Consider the following 20,028-nt stretch of genomic DNA (forward strand, 5'->3'; position numbering starts at 1 on the left):
GCCACATCCTAACCGACGTCTTTCAATCAGAATCACATTAGCTCGTCCCATTAGCGAATGTTGATGATGTGGTTCACTGATAAGCCTGATGGCATGTTGCTGATGGCTGACAGGGCTTTTTCTTGTGCTCTTTTAATGTTTCAGTGTGAGAGGCTGAATATAATTTATTCTGTAAGGCTTTATTTTCAACAAGACCTGGGTCAAACAGGATTATCAAATAATTTGCAGTACTTTTATAACATGGATGGCATTTCTCACATCAAGACACAAAGTGTAAGATAACCTCTGTGCTGCAGAACAGAAGTCTACATTAGCTTTCAAATAGCTGTCACTCCTTTGCCCTCTTATACATTACAAAGTAATCCAAGAAATATTAGTATAAGTATCAGAATAAGATATTTGGCGTCTGTTTTTATCCAAAGTGCATTACATCACCACGAGTGCATGTGTAGTCCTCAATCTGATAGTGCTGTCCTCAGGGTGTCAGGGTGTCTGCAGGTCCTTTAAAAGTCTTAAAATGTTTTAGATTCAATTTTATAAACTAGATTAAAATATTTTAAATAGTACAAGATTTTAATTGCTCAGGTCTTCAATTCCGCAAACATTTCATTAACCATCTTTTATTTATTTTTGTCAAAATGGGTCAAGCTCTAATTTGTGAAAGTTCACATTTCCCATGTTACAAATCTTTAAACCTGTGACCTGACGTTTAGACTCAAGTCACATGACTTTGACTTAGGTCACACTCGAAGCAGTAATTTCACGATTTCAGACTTGACTTGACAAAATCATTTCTGAAATCATGAATTTAGTGTTTTGAGTCCGACTCAATTTGCAACTTGACCTTGACTTAAGCACCAATTACTCGTGGCTTCACTTGAACTTGAGCCTTTTGACTTGAAAAAACTTCATTCCTTCCCTCAAGCCCAAAGATTAACAAGTATGTTTCTTAAAAAGAGTCCCCCGAAACACTTAATTTTCCTTAATTTCCTGAATCAACTAACGTTAATGCTGTTAATTCCCAGCAAGATGGCACTGAATCCCTCAAATCCACTTTGTCTAAACCCATCTGACACCAATGAAGTTGCAGAAGAGAACCATGAAGAGCTAACATTATGTTACTGAGAACCAGCTGGTAAAAATAATACCAAAGATAATTTTGTTTGCGTGCAAAAATGATGTGGTGGTCAATAAAAACATGAATTACATTATGCAAAACATGAAAACTGAAAGTTACAGATGGAGGCACGACATTTGAAGTTGCACAAAGAAAGGTTAGTCAAGGCTATTATTTACATAGTGAGCAAGCTAATGTTTAGCTAACATGGTTTGAAGAGCACATTATGACTTGTTTGGGATTCAAAACTCAAAGATAAGGACCGACTTAGTTGACTTAGGACTCATTTATTTTGAGTTGTGACTTGACTGTCTTGACTTGAGGCTTGAGTGCAAAGACTTGAGACTTACTTGTGATTTGCAGAACAATGACTTGGTCCCACCCTGCCTATGATTGACCCTAATACTGTTTTTACTTTACTCTTTTTCTAACCTGTTTGCAAAGTGTAGATTATCCTAAATCACTCTAATAACCATGTTCCCTACATAAAACCTAACTCTGCACAAAACCACTTTCTACTTACGTGTAATTCTTGAATTAGAAAAGATTATTTGTCTTAAATTTGATAAAAATAGCTTGAAATTCTCTTAAAAACATTACATTTAAGATACCTGTGGACACCCTGTATGCTTTGCTGTGCTCTAAAGGCATGTTATAGACAAACCTTGCATTGAACAAAAGAAAAGTTACCTTATTAAAGTTCAGAGGAACGTAATGTCATGGCAGTAGCACATATCCGACATATATATGTAACACTAGAAGATGCAAAATCCCTCTCCATCCGTGTTCCATCTGTCTTCTTAATAGGAGTCCATTAGGCTCCATAGTAATGTAGGGAAAGTGGATGAGGAGCCGGCAGGAGGTGGGGCAAGAATGGGCACTGGCTCTGAGCTCTCCTCCAGGGAGGCTAGGCTAATTGTGTTAGCTTGTCATTAGCCAGCGCTAACACCGGGATCATTGTCTCCCTCAGAAATGCTGGAAACTGATTAGCCTAGCCCACCGGGGGTTTAGCGCTAGACTTGTGGAAGCCGGAGCTGAGACTTCCCAAATCACATTAAAGAAGGGGAAAAAAATCCACTGGAATAACATTAGTGCCAAATGACAGTGCTAACTGCAAGCGAACACTGGGCTAACATACGGGTAGTCATGTGACACGGGCCTTTGCATGAAGAGCAGTGATTGGCTGATTGGATTACAGGAGGAGCATTAGCAGGGTTGTGACTGGATTACAATTGTGGAAAGGTAGAGGAGGAGGAGGGGGGGTATCTGTGCGTGTCTGTGTGTGTGTGTGTGTGCTAATGAAATGGCGGGAAGGTCTGGTGTTACAAGACAGGGGCAGGGATGCATTGAGGGGATCAGAGCTGAGGGTTAATTGGATTTAACAGGGCGTGTTTGGCCTGTCGTTGTTTATGTGTGTGAGTCCACGTGTGATGCTGTATGTTTGTATTCACTCGTATGTTGCGCCTTTCCTTTAAGCTCCCTCTCTCTCTCTTATGACAGAGGCCCTACAGAGATAAGATGCTATCTGTGGCCTCAGCTGAATAATAACCGAAAATATTTTTTGTCTCGCGCAGGCTTTTGATTTCCTCAAAGTTGAAAATGTCCCCCAGAGATAAAAAAGGGAAAAGAAAAGCCGGGGCCTTATCCATACTTGATAGAATTACCATTTGATATGTTAATGTGAGGATGTTATAAAGTGTGGGAGATGACATCTTTCTTATTAGAATGTCTTCATTTCCCTGCTCTCGCTCATGTCAGTGCCACTGTAAAGAGAGTGATAGTACTCCAGGGATTGATTAGTGTTAGGGCTGATATTAGGCTACGCTTTATTATAGTGAAGGAGAAGATGTGTGGGACCAGAGGAGGCTGCCTGTCAAGGGTTATAACATCTCTATGTGTGCTTTTGGAAGTTTTAATTAGGGGTTGTTGGGCGGTTTGTGTTTACCATATGATTTTGGTTCAGTTGGGAATTAATGGGACGGAACGGTTATTACTTTGTGACATTCAGATCAGGGAAATCAGGTCTCCGGAGTGGATGGGAGGAATGTATGTGTCATAGCTATATCAGCAGTTGCTCTTGTGTATGCTCTTTGGGCTGATGCTCCGTAATAGTCAACATGGGAAATAATTACTGTGATTTGGAACAGGATCGGGAGAACAAGTGCTTGGATCGGGACAAGACATTGTTGGTAGCAAAAGAATGATTCAGCTGAATTACACTGAGATAAAAAAATTCTCCCCTGTTCGGCCTGTTTAATGTTTCTCTGTTGTATCAGTTACAGGCTTGTCTTCTTGGGTGAGTTTGAAGGTATTCTATGCAGGATTTCCCTAAAAGACAATGTATTGGCTCAAACAAAAGTAATCCCTCTCAATTAACGCTGATGACCTGCTACAAGTGTGTGGCGTTTGATTTATCTGCAGAGCCTGCCCTCCGCCTATATTTTCCTGACCTTTTGTGAGGGACGTTTATGGGTATGAGACCAGGTGAAAAAGCTCATTCCAAAACAGAGACTGTTTAAAGTAACCCTGACGTCACCCATTTTTTGTGGACTTCACTTCTGAAGCCTCAAGTTCGGTATTTTGGCCGTCACCATCTTGGTTTTTTGGAGCCAGAAGTGACCATATCTGAACGAGAGGGTTTAGCTGTGAATGAGTGAGGGGTTGATCTGAGTCACAGACTGTAGCAATGCCTCGAAAAAAAACTCAAACAGCCCCGTCCTTAAATATGTATAACTTTAAACCTTAATATTGTAAATGGGTGAGTAATATAAAAACTCACCCCCTGTACAGTTGTCATGAATGTTAAAAATTAGCTTTAGAGACCAAACTGTTTTTTGTACCAGGCTGTAAACATGTTTGTTGCTGCTGTAAAGTTCAGCATTTTAACATGGGGGTTTAATGGGGATTGACTCTGTTTTGGAGTCAGCCTCAAGTGGCCATTCAAGGAACTGCAGTTTTTGGCACTTCAAAGTTGGCCTCATTTTTCAACCACACAGGTTGCTGCTTGTTCCAAAACTAGAGTAAATCTGTGGTTGGCTGTCACTTTTACTTGCTCACTGATGATGACTGAAAGAAAGGATGGTGAGTGACAGGCAGTTTGCCGGTTTCCTATTGGATAGGTAGTAGCAGGTGGTTAGCTTAGTCAGCTTGCAAACGTATCTGCTTTTCCATTACAATAAATGAAATGTTCCGAAACAACTGCTTGCAGTGTACGTAGAAGCAGCGTAGGGAGGAGGAAACAGTAACCAACAACTTCTGTGTAACATACAGGGTTCCCACGATCACGAAATTTTACAATCTCACTTTCCAGACCTGGGGAGGTCATGGGATTAGTAAAATCCTTGAAATTGGTTGTGTGTAATGAAGTTACGTGTTACAGTAAACTGTGAACTTATTTTCTGTTAACGTAATGTAGCTTTAAAATGCGCCAATGTTTGTTTGACGATGTTTTGCTAGCTATATGGCATACAAGGCATGTAAGGAATTATGTTTGAATAGTCTTTGAATCTGACATGAATGAATAAGAGAAAAATAATGTGACCATGTGATTTAACATGTAGGGGCCATGAATCCCAAGGTTTCCATACATACGCTATGTCCCACTATTGCTTTTAACCCTTTGAAAGCTGGAGAGACATCAGTTTTCTTGTGCTGCATTCAAACACCTGTAGCAAGTATTTTGACTTTTGAAACCTGAGCAAATCAGATTGAATTCTTTCGAAAACATGCAAAAAAGGGCAATGAGCAACTTGGCAAAAAATGTCCTGCAAATTGCAAGAAAATTTCAAAACATGGCAAGAAAAAAAACTGAAAGAAAAATAGAGAGGGGGGAATTATTTTTAAAATTTTTTTTTTAAAAAATGCCCAGGGAAAATTATAATTATTAAAATTATATTTTTAAAATTGTATTGGAGAGAAAAAAATAATCTTTACTTTTTGTTTTTGTTTTTACTATTTTTCAAGGTTTTTTTGGGGTTTTTTTTGATAAATTTGACTAATTTCTTGCTTATTTTTGGTTCATTTTGTGTAAAGTTGCTCATTGTGTTTTTCTTTTGTGCTTGAAAGGAATCAGGACAATTTGCTCCGGTTTTAAAAAGTGAAATTGTACTACATTTTTGACATGAGCAATGTTTGTGTTATACTTTGTGGATGGTCATGACAGTGTCATCATTCCCTGAAAACTCATGTAAAGGTTTTTAAATTTCTCCATGAAAATGTGTGGGAACCTTGAATATACTTTAAAGTTCATTCTGATATGTGATATAGGCAAGTAAACCATGCAGTTTACAAACAGTAGGTACAAATAGGCTTCAGCAGGTAGCCAGAGTGCATCTGTTCTGATCAGTACAGCGGTACAGTTTGGCTCCTTTTTCCTTGGCGATGTTGAAAGAAATAAATTAAAGTATGAGAGGTAGGTACTCAAGGGAGGGAAGGGTGTGTGTGTGTGTGTGTGTGTGTGTGTGTGTGTGTGTGTGTGTGTGTGTGTGTGTGTGTGAGCGCGCACGCAGTATGAGATCATGTGTGTGTAGCTGTTTGCGTATGTGTGCAGTACAGCTGTTCCCTGCCGTTCTCCTGCAGTATTCCCGCCAGAGTTTTCTGAGAATGATGGAGCTCTCCCAACCGGAACGCCGCTGCATCACTGTGACCTCATTACATCCTCAACACACTAACACACACACATATACACACATATGAAGACACATACACATATCTGCATTCTTTCACAGATTGTCACAGCTATAATTTTCAGAGCTGGAGCAATACTAGACAAAACAAAAATCTCATTTCTACACAGTGCTTGAAAAAACTTTGTGCCGTGACAAACTTTACAGTTTTATTGTTTCCCCCCACAATATTATAGACACACAAACAATATCATCTGATGTGAGGATGATTAAATACTGCGCAAACTGCAAAAAGGCCCCTCTGGTGTCTGAAATTGTTGTCATGAATCATGAACGGCGGGGTCTCAACCTGCTCTCAGAGACTTTTAGTGTACATCTTCTCTTCTCATATGTACATGAATACACACAACATGTAACAGATAATGTAATCATACCGTACGTTAGACACACGCATACACACACAAGCAAAGCTTTTATTCACTTTCCCCCTGACACTGACTGCAGATAAGAGTTCCCAGTTGCCTGGGAAGGAGGCTATCTCTCCCCGCGCCTGATTTATATCCTGCCACCTTCACCACCAGTTGTTTATCCAAGTCTGATGCATTATCACACTGTCCAGCACTGAATGTGTGACCTTTACTGCACCCCGTGTATGTAAGAGTGCATATGTGTGCGAGCTTTTGTATGTGAGAATGAATGAATTAGAGTGAGCTCCACACATGTGGATATCTGCTTTGGAGTGTGTGCCCGGTGTCTCAGCGGGCTGCGGTGACCCGATGGGGCTTTAGTTTGAAATGCAAGCTGACAGGCATGGAGGAAAATGATCGATGTGAGATTATGCGAAGAGATGGAATGGGGAATGAAAGAACAGTGGCATAGTCCTAAACCTCCTGTCAGCGCTAACCTTTGTGGGGCTTTGGGTGTCTTTGTTGAAGCTGGTCACCCTGTATTTGTCCAGGGTCCCTGTGGAATTGAGACGGGACAGGGACGTCTTATATTGGTGAATGGGTGGGTCTGACAAGGCTGTGTAATACTGAAGGATTGAGACCATCATCTCTTACGTCTCCAGCTCCTCTCTCAGGTTTAAAAAACTTGGATTTCTCTCAGCTTTCAGCCTTGATGCTGACATTTGTGATAAGATCATAAAAAGTAGTGTATTTTCACGCTTTTGTGTTTGTGCCCCACAGTGCATGTGTGTGTCTAAGCCGAGCATTTTTCGGCTTTCCCCCCTATATACAGTCGGCCATAGAGAATAAAATCTCATTTTAGTCTGTCACTTCACTGTCACTCCTCTCCTCCCTCAGGCTACACACTCACTCCCTTTGTCTGTTGTTTATTTTTTTTTTTTAGCTCTTTTGAATAAATCTTTTTTTAATTTAATCCAGTTGACAATAACAGCAGCTGCAGTCCTCGCTTCGTCTCTCTGCGCGCACACACACACACGCAAAGGTGGAATGAGGAGGCGGGGAGCAAAACTTGTTGAATGTAAATGGCTGGTTGTTTTTCTTCATAACACTGGTGTGCTGTGCTGCCTCGGTCAAGAGACCACACCTGTCTGTCTTCTCCCCTGTACCATGTGGGGGAAAGTAGATACCACTCTTCCCACTTTCAGCCCTAACACATAGGTCAGTTTGTGTTATTGTGTGACATAGGGTGCTTTCAGACCTAGAGTTGTCTTGCTTTGGTCTGAATCAGGGACTAATTTTGTCCCAAAGTTGTATAATTACCTAGAGTTGGTTCGTGTTCTCACGGCAGCATTTACAAGCGGACCAGATCAAATGCTCATGTCATGCTCAGTGACCAGCTCTTGATTGGTCAGAATTTCCATGTGGGAAAAATCCAGGAAGTAAACAAAACGTTGAAGAAGAGTACACTTGCAAGATAAATGTGACACTTTCTAATGTCACAATGGAGGGACAACTACGCAGGTTGATTTTAGCGCTGCTCATCGTGGACTATATTGCTGTCATTGTTCATTTTAGTCAAACCATACAGCTTGAAAACGAGGCGCGGCTCCAACTAGAAAACAATGTTTTGATGCATCAGATGTGCTGAATGTGCATATTAAGGCAGTACAGGAGGAGGTGCACATTAATAATCCTCCAGGACTGTAACATGCTCATGTTTAACCCAAACAATGTGTCATGTGACTGCAGTTGGTTCGGATCGAGGTCAGAACACGTTCTCACCACAAACGAACCGCACCAGAGTTCGTTTATAACCGGACTGAGACCACCTCTTTAAGAAGGTCTCAGTCTGGTTGTTTTGGTGCACACCTGAGTGTGATTTCTGTGTTCACACCTGCCCAAACGAGCTGCACTTAGGGGGCAAATTAACTTGAGTTCAGTTGAACCAAACCAAACTGGGCAGGTGTTCAGATTTAGTAAATTCACCCAATAACACAAACAACAGATAGGTTTCACTTTCCATGATTTTCCCAGTGTATAAGATTGTCTGTTTGGGAAGTACTAAGCAGACAACTGGTTAATCAGACCTGGATTATACAGCACAGGTTGTGTGAGTTTGTAAAGTGATGTCCTGACATAGTTTTGCTGTTGTTAAATGTGACCGTGGGTGAAGTATTTCTTTAATGCAATGCACAATACTGGCAGAAAACTCCTCAGTAATTAAGTGGCTGCATGTTTTCAGTGCAGCATTTTTCAACACATTGATGACAAATTATGTTTTTTTTACAGCAAGAAATGACTATGGTCAAATGTATCTACAGTAGTCACTTAAGTTTAAGACCTCATTTCTTCAATTTTCTACAAACCATTGCCTCTTTTCATGAAGGTTGTGGACACAAAATCGGGAAGCCCCGTGCAACCAAATGCAATCCTACACATGGCCGTGCAAAGAAGCATTGCAGGACTATTGCGTTGTGCATTCGTTTTATCTCACACTTTACTGGAGAGGATAAATACACTGGAGAATATCCAGCACGTTTCCCTGCAAAATCCACCCTGCTGCTATAAAATGTAAATAAGGTGTAGAGGCTTTCCGTTTTCTTGGCAGCGCTCATGTTTGTTTAAGGCAATAATACTGATGTCCCAAAATTAATTAAGTAATGATTTATTGATGTTTAATTGCGCTGAGCGGCACTTTTAATCACCAAAAATGACAGTTTATTTAGCAGGAAAGTTATTGCAAAGTGCTCCAGTTGTAGTGGCAGAGGTGTTTTTCCTCTGGAATGGTCGTCAGCCGAGGCAGGACAGACTGAGCGGCGCTTTGACCCCACTGTCAGGTGAGGGTGAACCGCAGTTCTGTAGCTAGGCAACCCGGGTGCAGGGACAAGATGGTGGTCAGCTGAGGAGGCAGAAGTCAATAACTGCTTTAAAAGCTCTTCTTTGGGCCTTAAGAGCTTCGCTGTGCCGGCTGTAAAAAGCACACACGAGTTGAGGCACCTGCGTGGGCGCACACACACAGACACCCGGTGCACATACACACCTTTTAGTGGCTGATTTAGTGACTTTGCTGCAATGGAAATGGTCGAAAACACACTCACGGCTTTTATTGCTTTTCTGTATTCTTTGGGGTTTTTTTCATATCGTGAACACAGTGACATGAATGATGGAACAGAAGAAGTGTTGGGCAGCATTTCTTGTTTTGCTGAATGTGTGCACTGCATTTATTAAGCATTTACTAATTTTGGAATAACCTTGTATTGTCAAGGTGTCTCTCCCGAATAAACATCCCTGAACGTGTGAACTTCCCTTAGCTGCATGTTTCAGTACATGTTTGTCTCCCTCTGCGTAAGGCCAGAGACCAGCCCACTTGTTCAAGTGTGTATAAGAGGGGTCACAAAGGACATACACTCCCATTCTTTGTCTCTCATCCACTTGTCCTTCTTTGTCTCCCTCACTGCTCACTTAAGAGCAGTGTTTTCTGTCTTAATTTAAATCTCTCTCACTCACTGCCTCTTTGTTATCATGTGCTTTCGCCTCCCTCACTCACTCATACACACTCTCTGTCTCTCCATTCTTTGGCAGTCTTTTATCCCCCATGCTTTTCTCCATTCTGTCTCTCATTCCGTCCCTTCCTCTTTCCCTCTCCCTCTCTCTCATTCAATCTCGTATCCATTCTGATGGATTTCACTGCGGGGGGTCACTCAGGTCTGCTTTTAAAAAGCAGCGTGAGCGAAATGCGTGTCATTTTTCTCCTTAACTGGATCATTTGTATTTATTTACCCCCCTTGGTACTGACGCCTGCCTTAACTAGAGAGAACATGAGGGCTTTTTAAGGGGGAACCGGCACCCGCCCCTTAACCCTATTAACCCTTAAGTGGACCCAAATGATGATAAATAGAGAACGTGGTGATTGGGAACTCAATCTGGTGGCAGGCGAGGGTAATCCATACTGTCGATGGAGCTACAGTACGTGTTGTGTGTATGTGCCAAAGAGCAAGTTAGAGACTGGGGGAAATAAAAATTGGCAAGATGTGTGAAATCTGACCAAATCTGACCATGAAATGGCTTCTACCTGTTTTCGTTAAGTGCTTTTTAATCATAATAGAATAAGAAATCCATTAGTAAAGTCATGTGATGGCAAACCAAATGGCTTCTTCTGGGTTAGGGTTGCTTGACCAAAAGAATTACATTAAAAACAGAAAAGCAGCAGCTTCCCAGAATCCGCTGCTACAACTCATTTGAAGAAAATATTTGTCCATTCTTTTTGAACAAATTGTCTTTGACAAAAGCAAAAGTAGCGTTCTGAAGGTACAGTAAAGAAGATTGTTGAACCTTAACATTTTTTTGTACCAACTAAAATGTGTCTGTAACACCAAGTATCAAAGACTGACAAATACCAACAGCTGGTGGCAAATATCTGAACAGGCTGTTTCAGTTCCTAAGCCAAGTCCCTATGGACTGAGGTACTGCTACCTCTAACCACCAAACTCCTCCTTTCTCAGATAAAAAAGAAAAGGGTTTTAACAAAACTGTAAAACTGTAAATCAGTTTGTGTATTGGTGTCAAACCTTATAGCCTTATACCAACCTTTTCTTTAAGACGTACATCTGCAGCCCTGTTAGATAAACTCAAGTACCACTATATCAACACCACCCGTCTGGTTCCAAATGTGCTTAGAAACTGGATATTATAAAACACTACTCACATTCTTTTGTTATTATTGTTAAGTTTTTGGGATGCACAGATACGCTGCGTTTTCATAAACACACCCAGGCGCCCTCTCACCATCCCACAATAGAGTTGTCTACAACTACCAAGCAGAATAGCAATGTACTATTGATTCACTTCACACATTTAAATTGAATTCAAGCAAACAGGCAGCTGTGCCTCACATGCAGCCAGTGAGGTAACGATACAAATAATCGCTAACTGTAGCATCACAAGCATCGTAGTTATTAATAAGTTTAACAACAGAGTTGTGGCTTTTAAAAGCTTGGTGTTGGATGTAAGCCGCTGCTGCTATTTAGCTTGTGCTAACACTCTGGAGTCTTTAAGTATGCGTCTAACCTGTGGTGGGCGGTCGGAGATCAGACCCTCAGCACAATCCTGTTGCCTTCCACTGAAACTGTGAGAGATGTCCACACTGCAACATGTTTTACCCCCTCGTGCTGCAATTGTTGTTCTTCTTCCTTCTCTGTGTTTATTGGCAGCTCACAAACCAAGTTTATAAGTACATTTACCTCCACTCACTGTGTTGGGTGTGTAGATGCTGCCCTTGTTAAGGCAATGAAAGCAGTCTGGCTTCGGATAATTCAGAATAATGCATAATTATAAAAATGCCCCATTATGGGCTGATAATTTATTGAAATAAACATAAGAAAAGAAAATAGATTTAGGAAAGTGTTCTTAAAATGACCTCGGGAAAACCCATATTTATAATTATTAGGACATTTTAAAATTATGTGACAGAATTAATATAATTTTTTTTTTTTTTTTTTTTTTTAATTTTAAAGATATTTTTTGGGGCATTTTTTGCCTTTAATGGACCGGACAGTTAAGTGTGAAGGGGGGAGAGAGAGGGGATGACATGCAGCAAAGGGCCACAGACTGGACTCGAACCTGGGCCGCTGTGGCAACAGCCTTGTGCATAGGGCGCCTGCTCTACCACTAAGCCACCGACGCCCCTGAATTAATATAATTTTTAAGCACATTTTCTGGGTCATTTCATGTTTTCATTGTTTGTTTGCTTTTAATTTTCTTTCTTTTTCCCCCAATTTTTTTTCTGAACATTACATATTTATTATTCCTCATTTTCTGCTTTTTATTTTCAGTTTGTTTTAGGAAGAAAGCTGTGTTTCTTCATTTGAAGTGAAAAGTTTTACAACAACCTCCCGGAGCCAGTTTGTCCAATCGATAAATCTTTTTGCAGGGGACAGTTGCTATGCAGGGAATGGACAGCGTCTGTTTGTACACCTGCGTGTCCCTTTGGGCACTTCTTTGTGTGTCTGCGCCTCTTTGTTCAGAGTTATAATGTATCTCAAATTATGACAGATGAACGTACATGTTTCCAGATGTGCCTCGCACTTTGTTCAACTATTGAAGCATGTTGTAGCCTTAACAGAGATCTATGAATGTCATTTCAGTGCACTCGCTCTACATTGTTACAGCAGATGGTAGTCATGGTCAATATATGTTGGTTTGAAAAATGTACTGACGCTGCTCCTCGCTCAGTCCATTGGCATAACATATGCATATTGTATGAAAATCCCAACATCGATCTCAATACGTCCCCCAGCTCACAGTCAATATGTTCTTTGAAGAATGTAGCCGTAGCCATAAACCTATCGGAATATGTCTGCTCCATGGAAATGTGCTGACTTGTGCAGCAGGGGGGGCTTAAAAGAAGGGATTGTATTAAATGATATAGGGACACCTTGAGGAGGGAGACAGACAGTGAGAGGGAGGGAGCAGGTAATCTGTTCTGCCTTATTACATGTTAAATGGGACACATTCACCCTCTCGTATCATTTCTGCCCCTCCTCTCAACCTCGTTTTCTGTTCTCTGCTAAAGGAAAACTTTACAAAGGAAGTGAGCAGAGAGCTTCAGGAGGGTTTTGTGGAGGGTCTTCCTCTGCTTCTCCTGCGTCTCTCTTCTCTTCTCTTCTGTTCCATGCTTTCTTTCTGTCCTCTGTCTCACAAACGTACATTGTCTGTCTCTGTCTCAGGGTCTCTAAGTAAGCATCTTTTCTCAAGGTAGTGTCCCCCTCCTTTCTGTCCTCTCTTTTCATCTCTCTCCTTCGCTTTGTGATTTGTGACGCAGAGCAGAGAAACTGTAATGTAGATATCTAAACCAACCTTACCCCAGCCATGTCATTCCTATCAGTGCATCTAAGCAATAGGGACTTGCGTGGTGTGTGTATATGTGCATGGTGGGGGTTGAGGCGGATATGGTGTTGTTATAGAGACCTTTACGGCTACTGATGGCACGAGGTGAGACCCCTATATGACTGTTTAGATTTACCGTCTCTTGGGTACGGGGATGCAGCACACACACACACACACACACACACACACACAGATTTTACACACACACAAAGTGCAAATAATAACCAACTGTATATGGCGAGATGTCTCTGTTTGTTTCAGCATCTCCCACCACATGCAGTTTTATTAAATATCCTGTGAACCTCTGTGGTTTGAGGGAGGGAATAAAGGAAGAAATAAAAGGAGGATAGAGATGGTGAGAAAAGGGAAAGAGAGGGTGTGGGGGATAGTTCTATAACCTGTAGAATTATCTATACTAGGGCAGCAGTGTCACCAAGAGGGTTTGAACCCCTATTTTGGATCATGAGCGTAATCTATGGGGTCAGGAGATAAGAAAAAACGAAATTCTGCCGTAATAGCATTCTGTTTCTCAGACTTTTCTCTGTTAAATTATGTATAGTTTTACATCCTCGAGTCTCTGAGAATGATTTAAATTATACTGTCTGAGCAGGAAAATCACTATTAGTAGACACAGACCCTTTGATAAGTAGAAATTGCTTCAGAAAAAGGGGTTGAAAGCAAAAGAGTTTGGTACACCTGGAATTAACATGCATCCTAGGAGGTCGGATCACATGTGGACAGCTCTAAGTACAGATGTGAATTCACCCAATACCATCTCAATGCCTCTTGATCCTCTTGATGCCTCCGATGCCTCTCTAGATCACATTCAGAGGTAGTCTAGGCCACATATGGCCACGTTCTTTTAGCAGTGTGGACGCAGTTGGGCAACATTGAAGGACCGTCTACCCAGCTTGCATGCTCTGTGTAGCGTACATGAATGAGTTTGTATGACAATTTTGAAAAGTCCATTGATTGATTTTGCCCTCACACCAAGGTCTTTGCAAATGTCTTCTTCACTGGAACTTGTGCACTTGTTCTCCTTCTTTAATTCATGTTGAGTGGAGTGATGAGATCTGATCACAAGTGGTCACTCGGGACCCATGTGGGGACACTTTCTAATGCCAGGTGTGAACAGATACACTAGGACCTGTTTATACCTGGTATTAACATGCCTTTTGGTGATCCCAACAGAATTGGACAGCCGAGACGCAACACTGTTCACATCTGTGTCTGTCATGCATCTGCAGCTGACCATTTGTGTTCAGATTTAGTTCTTGCCTACATCATCTACACCAGAAGGTCAAAGGATCCTGCACACAGTTATTCCATCCATGCTCTTGTTAGCTGCTCGCTTGTGTGCTCGCCTGTCAAGCGGCAGTCAGGCAACACTTTGTCCAACTCATCGTGAAATGGGCAAATTATAGAGTTAGTGCACTGTCATCAAAACAACCACCACGTTCTACATTGATGATGTAGTCCTTGTCAGGGACACATCAGGATGCACTAGCATAAAAGATACAGAGATGTGGTCAAATGGACCCTAGACCACCTCAACAAGTAGTTTGAGTGATAGAATCACAGAGCGTCTTGAATTCCTTTCCCACTGCTCAAAAAACCCTTTAACACCCGCTAACATCTGGCTTTTTTAATTAATGGGAAAGGTTACAATTGGCATTCACACCCAGGTCAAATGACTCTGCAGTAGTCACAGGTATTAATCGGCTCTGGCCCGGATCAGGCAGTGATGGAAATACAACTCCCGGGTAAATGCGCTAAATTTAGCCCCTTTGCCCTCAAGATTCAGTGACGGGCCGCCACAAAATACCATCTATCTCGGTCCAAGCCATGCTCAAACATCATTCAGAATCGGTCTGCACCTAGTATGAAAGAGAGACTGAATAAGTAAAAGAGATATATATAAAAAAAGAAGTGACCACCGTAACATTTTCACTGGCCTTCATGCTGCTTTCCACTGTTTACTTACCTGTTTTCCAGCCTGCCCATGACATTGAACCTAACACACCAGACATTGCTGGCATTGGGAATGAGTCTATTGCCTATTTTTAGCAGGTTTCCTGTGTTAAAAACCCCCAGCATACACACTGTCATTTGGTGAAAAAGGGGGTTATGGGTACACTTGTATGTAGTACTGTCCACAGATCACCCAAGACGCAGGTTAATACCAGGTGTAACAAAGACCACAGTCTTCTTCTACTGATAACAGACCCACACACATGACAACTTGTTGACCAAAACCTAAATTGTACTCTGAGACCAAACCAGGGTTGAAAATGGGTCAAAATGCCTCCGGCCTTCTTTTTCATTTCCTGTAAATCATTTAAACAGTGCCAAAAAAGAGGTTTAGCTTTGGGAATGTGATCCAGTCTTGATGTTTATGAATGCCTTGCTGCTCAGGTTACATGGGAACTGGATGATTCATAGTTGTTTTTGACTATATTTATAATTATACCCTGTGACTCCCACAGTGAAAGAATCTAATGTGTATCCACTTTGCAGCGTTTTGCACCTAACAACCTAATGTTGGTCTTGTTTTTTGTGCTATTTGATATACTCTAGCTATGTAGGGAAGTACTGTTGGTGCATGCTGTAATTAAATACAAGAATCAAAATCCCTCCAAGCTTGCCTCAAACTGAGCACAATGATTTGAATGTATTTCCATAACCAGGCTGAAAGAATTTGGTGATCACCTAAGGCCAATAAGTGACGTGAAAACTTAAAAAAGCTTCTCTTTCCAGATAGTTTTAAAATGACCACAAATGAGTGCGTGTATTATTTGCTGTGAAATATTGTGCATCTGCTCACGGTGCTGCACTACAGCAGTTATAAGTGAGATGAGAGCACCAAATGTAAAGATGGGGAGGAGGGAGGGTTGGAGTCGCTCTCTACCAGCTTTGTGGTTGGCTGCAGGAACTTAATGTTAATCTTAATGATAGATGATAGAGGATGCAGCGTGCCGCCACAGAGTGTATGTGACAGTGTTATTGTCTCCATGATAAACTCAACCACTGTCTCAGCCCCTTCCCCACTGAGAGAACCAGAGAGCAAGCAAAAATAGAAGTACCACTGTCTAGTTCCTCATCAAGAAATGCTCTTCACTTCTATCCGCCCCCCTCATCCTTTTCTCTCTCCCTCGCTTCCTCTGTCCTCCTTTCTCTTTCTCTCTCTCTCTCTCTCTCTCAGAGGCCATTACTGGTGATAAACACTGTGGTTTGTATCAGCAGGATGCACCTGGCATTAACGCAAACGCTTAAGAAAGTAATTAGTGGGTGTATGTGGCTCGTCTCGTCCCTGCAGATGCCCATAGGCGGTGTAATAAATGAGCGCCAGGATCCATAGGAATAGGACGGCAGCGATTTCTGCTAGCGCTGCTGTCATCGTTCAATACCCTGACGCAGAGCAATGGCCTTGTCATGCCTCCCAGCAAATGACTGAATTCCTCCCCAGTGGATCCACAAATGCAGAACCCTCTCCGCACCCAACAGCATAATGTTCCAGTCTGCGCTCAAAGTGATAAGACCTACCGTGGAATCAAACAAAATTTGAAGGAGTGGTTCCACATTTTGGGAAATATGCTCATTCAGTTTGTTGCCGGGAGTTAGATGAGAACGCTGATACCACAGACATATCTGTACAGTAAATATAGAAGTTACAACTGGAGCTTTGATTCACTTTTGGGCCAAGCCCGACTCTCTGGGTTTGGGCAAGGCTGGGCTGTAACTTCTCAGAATTTCCCCAGGCTTGAATTGGGTCGGGTTCTCTTTAGTTTCACCGCATTTTCTTTTTGTTTGTTTTTTAGACGCAGACCTTATAGTCTGTGTTATGTCATGAATAATGTATGGGCTATGTCGGCCATCAACCCATCCCGACTTCTGCCTCTCACTAATGAGGAGAAAAGTTACACAATCTCTATTTAATAAATATGGCATATGACTTTTTGGGGCTGTGCTGAACATTAGATAGGATAGAGCACACATCGGATACGGTGTCACATATGTCAGCTGCCGTGCTGAACAAAAAATGGAAAGAAAAAAAATAGTAGAAATATAGTATAAATTATGTGTTTTTTTTAATGTATCTGGGCCCAAAACTACTGCCATGGTTCGGACTCAGGTCAAGCTTGGACAGAAACTATGTGGTTCACAGCAAATGTTTAGATCATAGACTGTATAAAGTAATGGACGCAGCTACCGTGACATCACCCGTTAGTCTGAGAAATCCTGTTTTGAAGCCTCAAGCCATTTTGGATGTTGCCATCTTGGATTTTGGAGCCAGAAGTTACCATGGAGAGAAGATAGAGTGTGGCTCTTGTACCCTTTTTCCATTGTCACTCTTGGCCGCGCCAATAAAGTCATGCTGCGACTTCCATAGTCAGTTTAGACGCACCGTGCTATGCCAAGCTGCACCAGAGATGGACCCTCTCTGGAGTAGGTCCAAAAGCCAGGCCACCTGCCCTCAAGCAGGTAGCGTGACGTCTCGCTGACCACCCCCCCCCCCAAACAAGCATGTGTGATGTGAGACTCTCCCTGTCTCTGTGTGTTCAGCTCTCAGTACGTCTGTAGCTTCTAACTGAAGCTCTGGTTTGGAGTTTAGTTTCTCTCCTGCATCCTGTTTTTACTTTAGGTATCTGCTTTATTTTACTGTTTCATGTTCGTTACCAGCTGTATTAAAAGTTGGGTGAAGTTGCTGCTCAAAAACTTAACATATTTCGCTGCTTCACAATAGAAGTTTCTACATAACAAATCAACTTGGGACTTTTATTGTGAAGAATCTGTAGGAAAATAAATGTGTTATTACTGAAGTAGTGGAACTTTAGCAGCTTTTCTTCAATAAAGGAGGCAGGGAGGAAAGTGAAAGCAGAAACAGCTGTAGTGAGATGTTGATGAAGAGCTGAAGACAACAGGCACTTACTGCACCTCTGCAAACAGCTCACCTCCAACAGGTTTTCTTTTACCTGCCCTGCAGTGTAAAAACACATGCATCAAAAATAACAGGGGACTGCAGCCGTGGATCAGCACTCTGCTTTTAAACGTCATCATTCAAGAGGAGCCGTCATCAGTTTAAGACACACCTTTAAGAAGGTAGACCTGTTGTAATGGAAATGCACATCCCTGCTTTGCTGGGCTGATGGCCCAAAACCAAGCCAAGCCAAACCAAGCTAGCCCATGACTGTCGAAAAGGGGTAATGGTCTGTCACTCAAGCAGCCCTGCCCTTGACTGTGCATAACTTTAAGCCTTCATAAAATGTAAACAAGTGAGTTTTATAAAAATTCTCCTTCCACATAGGCGTCATGGCCAAAACCGTTTTTTGTGCCAGTCTGTAAACTTGGAAAGAACTTTAGCTTTTGGCACTTAGCATTGGCTGCATTTTTCAACCCTGGAGGTTGCCCTTTGGTTTAGATTATATGTGGATATATATGGCTCAGTCCAATAGCTCACAAATTAAGGCATTGTTTGTCCAGGAAGACATGTCCCGGCCAAGAAATGGCCCTGCTTTAGTCTCTGGCTAAGCTAAGCAAACAGTCCTTTGGATTAAGCTTCATATTTACCATACAGACATAAGAGTAATATTAAACTCCTCATCCAACTCTAGGCAAGAAAATAAATGAGTGTGTGTCCAAATTGACAATTTTTATCCTTTGCACTATGCCTTACTGGCTTTAGTTGGAATATTTGCTTCCCTGTTTGACCTCTGAGCTGTTTTTAGTGGTAAATGATGAAGTGTATTGATTAATCACACTTCTGTTGAAGTTGTTGAAGGTGTGGAGAGTGCCTCTCACATTGTCACTAATTGTCACTGACCTGCACTTACAAGGACTATAGATTTTCCCGGCCTCCCTCACCAATATGACCATGTGGTGATGCACATACAGTGCACACACTGCACCAGCTAGCTGCAGCATTGCACCCTGGGTAATGATCCGTGTGTCCAATCCTCTGCTTTGTATCCAACGGGGGGTAATTTCTCACTCCAGGGGGCAAATCAAACATCTGATTCTGACTGCAGGGTCTCAGCTTCAGCCCCAATATTCCTTTGAGATCTCCAGAGTTGCTGACGGGCAAATCTCTTTCACACCCGTGCAAGCCGTTTAGTGAGGCAGATGGAGTGTCCTGAGCACTGGTGTGAACAAAACGATGACACCGCCATTAGCATAATAGCCCTAGCATGCACATGTGTCGTCATTATGGATTTTTATGGGGTGTGTGAAGAGACAGACAAAAGCAGTTAAACACTGGGCGAGGCAGCAGTGCTGGTGGTACATCCCACTGCTGAGATGGGCTGAAGGATCCAACTCTTGCATGCATCTAACCTAAGAGTCTCATTTAAATGCACTGAAATTTAGTGTAGCATCTACCATTAGGAGTGCTAGCATCTGGATGGTACCAGCCAAGACGGCAGCAGTGAAGCAGTGGCAGACCTCAAGGACAGACTTGGGCGTGCTAAGCTAGTGGTGTGTAGCCTATAACCAGACATTAGCATGCACAGTCTACAACAACTACAACCTCCTAGTGGATGCTAAGAGATTGAATTTGCCATTTAGACCACTCCAAGGTGACAGTCAGCTACCCAGTTTGTAAATGGTTGACTCTTTGAGAGAAAGATTCTGAATCAATAGATGGATTCACTACTACCCGGTAGAGTGATCAATACTCTCTTATTGTGCAGCCTTTAGATTTTTTTGGCGGGAAGACATAAGAGCAGGGCAGTAGCAGACCAATTTAAGGGAAGGTATACTTAGGGTGCCGGTAATTTCTACCTCATCATCATTATCATCATCACATTGCAGCAGCTAAGCCTTTTTGCTTGTGTAGATTAAACCAAGTCTCCTCTGTTGTTTTCTCTGCATCGCACATTGATTTGTCAAGTTGGGTCTCTTCTGTGCAGTCCCACAGCGCTGATGAATCTCCCTTCTTAGGGGATGAAACCATTGTTGGAGGCTTTATTTGACACCCTCTTATGGTCCATTTTTTAGA

The 20,028-nt window shown here is 42.0% G+C and overlaps 1 protein-coding gene across 1 annotated transcript in view; it reads left to right on the forward strand.

The window, feature by feature from the left end:
• Window positions 1–20,028, forward strand: part of chchd3a (coiled-coil-helix-coiled-coil-helix domain containing 3a) — a 111,534-nt gene that overhangs the window by 83,078 nt on the left and 8,428 nt on the right. The window lies entirely within an intron of this gene.

Source organism: Epinephelus fuscoguttatus, linkage group LG22 (assembly GCF_011397635.1).
Source record: "Epinephelus fuscoguttatus linkage group LG22, E.fuscoguttatus.final_Chr_v1".
Lineage (NCBI taxonomy): Eukaryota > Metazoa > Chordata > Actinopteri > Perciformes > Serranidae > Epinephelus > Epinephelus fuscoguttatus.